Below are 2,111 nucleotides of genomic sequence, written 5' to 3' on the forward strand. Positions count from 1 at the left end.
CTTATGGGGATGTGCCCTAGGAGGCTGGGGCAGGATGCTTTGGGGAATAGGTACATGTGTACAAGACACCAAAGGAGTAAGGATTGTTTTCTGGAGTAGAGACAGAGGAGGGTTCACCAGCTTGGAGTGAAAATATTGCGAGTAGGGTTATGGAAATTGGGAGTAGGGTTAAGGAAATAATTGAAGCTGATCAAAAAAATCGGAATGAGAGTCCTGGAGTGGGAATGGCAGGAACAGGAGAGATCAATCAAAACAAAAGTTAGTTTTTGGTTGAGTTTTTTAGGGCATTTGTTATTATCATTTTGAATTTCAATTTAAAAAAGGAGAAAATGATTGATGAAATCATTGAGAACTTCTTTCATTCCACATTTTTTACCAGCTCCCACTATCCACCTACTCCAAATTAGGTGAGTAGAAAAGCAATATATACAGCATTTGTACCTGATTTCTTTTAAGGAACTGCATTACTTTGTGTTGTGCTTCATTACCAATTACACTAATGTGTTCAACAGACAGTCATTTTACTAAACAGCCTAAACACTAAAGTATAAATTGCAGATAAAGAAAAAAGCAGATAAAATATGAATGCAAGAGAAGAGAAACAAGCTGTGGTCTAACCCAATGTGAATTATATAAACTGAAGTCATGGAAATTAACTGGATCTAATCAGGTCATACTGTTATTCTGATCAAAACTCATTTCACTTTATCACTTCTAGCTTGCAAAGGGTGTCCACAATTGAATTTCCCGGGCTTTTGTGTGCCTTTTATACTGATTTAAAAATGCAAGAAAAAAGCACTGACAAGTCTAACTTTTAATCCTTCCTACAAAACAAGAATAAATAAACCAAGCACTGTTAAGTGGAAAACATGCCTTGCCTTTCTTAGATGCCAACCCTCACACACACCCCTCCCTTTACCTCTAAAAGCCAGAGGGGAAAAGGAAAGTTTATAGCATATCCTGAAGAAAAAAGCAAACACAAAACAGAAAAACAAAAAAAATAGTCTGGGCTATTTTGAACCAAGTAGAGCATGAAATTCTTAAGTCTGGCAACCATCCTAAGAAGTAACACAGCAACAAGCTCTTTCACTCTATCTTGAACTCTCTACTGGTTTTATATGCAGCACAGCAAAATAGATGGCCAGTCAGGTAGGCATCTCCAGGGGCAGATCCAAACATATCCAAACATGATGTAGTTGCATCCCCTTTTGATTCCTGGCCCAATCAAAGTTTAAAACTGCCTGGCTGGTAGTGGCTGCAGCATTTCTAGTCAGGCAGTGCTGGGGGAGTCAATTGACTTCATGGCTCATTATAATCTACCTGATTCCTTCTAAAACATCATTCCACAGGTATTAACAGCCTTCTCTCCTCTTTAATGGACTTGATGTTCCGCTAATCAAGCCATCCTTGCATCAACAATCCTACTGTCTGTTAGCTGTTCCTGGTAATGTAGCTCCTATTTAACAGAGTGGCAGACTCTAGCTAGAGACATTAGCTCTGACAAACGTTAACTCAGGTGTGGAAATAACTTCCAGTGAAGCACTGGATGCACCGCCAAAGCTAGATTTTGTTTTATGAATCTGAAAAAAAGAGATGTATAGGACTAATAAAATGGCATCTTTGGATTATTTTTTAACATTTCCCAAGCCGTGTAGAATGTCATAGGTCACAACTAGCTTAAACTCCACACAGGGACCCACAGGATGGTAGCACAAACCCACGAAATGTGCCAGATCAAATCACCTTATGGTGAAGCCCACAGGAAGACAAAAAGATATTTGTAAGGCTTGGCGACTTTATAGTCACAGGAGCATGAAGGTTGCCTCTTTGTCCACACCTGAAGTACCCCAAGATCCAAAAACATATCTTGCAGAGCCCAGTGAATCTGGAATTCTCTAGCACAGCCTCGCTCACTGCAGCATGGATCTGATTCACAGCAGGGATAGTATATTCCCTCCCCCAACCCCCAAAGTTTTGCGCTTGGAGTTCACTGGAGTCAAACTGTTCCACTGTACCACAACACTTCCCACTTCCATGGGTAAAAGCAAATGGAACTGGGTTTTATTTTAGAAGTTCATGATGTCCTTGCCATTTTCACATGTTCCTGGGGG

At 40.2% G+C, this 2,111-nt stretch overlaps 1 protein-coding gene across 5 annotated transcripts in view; it reads right to left on the reverse strand.

Moving 5' to 3' along the window:
- KCNJ15 (potassium voltage-gated channel subfamily J member 15) overlaps positions 1–2,111 on the reverse strand; it is a 43,805-nt gene that overhangs the window by 39,084 nt on the left and 2,610 nt on the right. The window lies entirely within an intron of this gene.

Source organism: Alligator sinensis, unplaced genomic scaffold (assembly GCF_000455745.1).
Source record: "Alligator sinensis unplaced genomic scaffold, ASM45574v1 scaffold424_1, whole genome shotgun sequence".
Lineage (NCBI taxonomy): Eukaryota > Metazoa > Chordata > Crocodylia > Alligatoridae > Alligator > Alligator sinensis.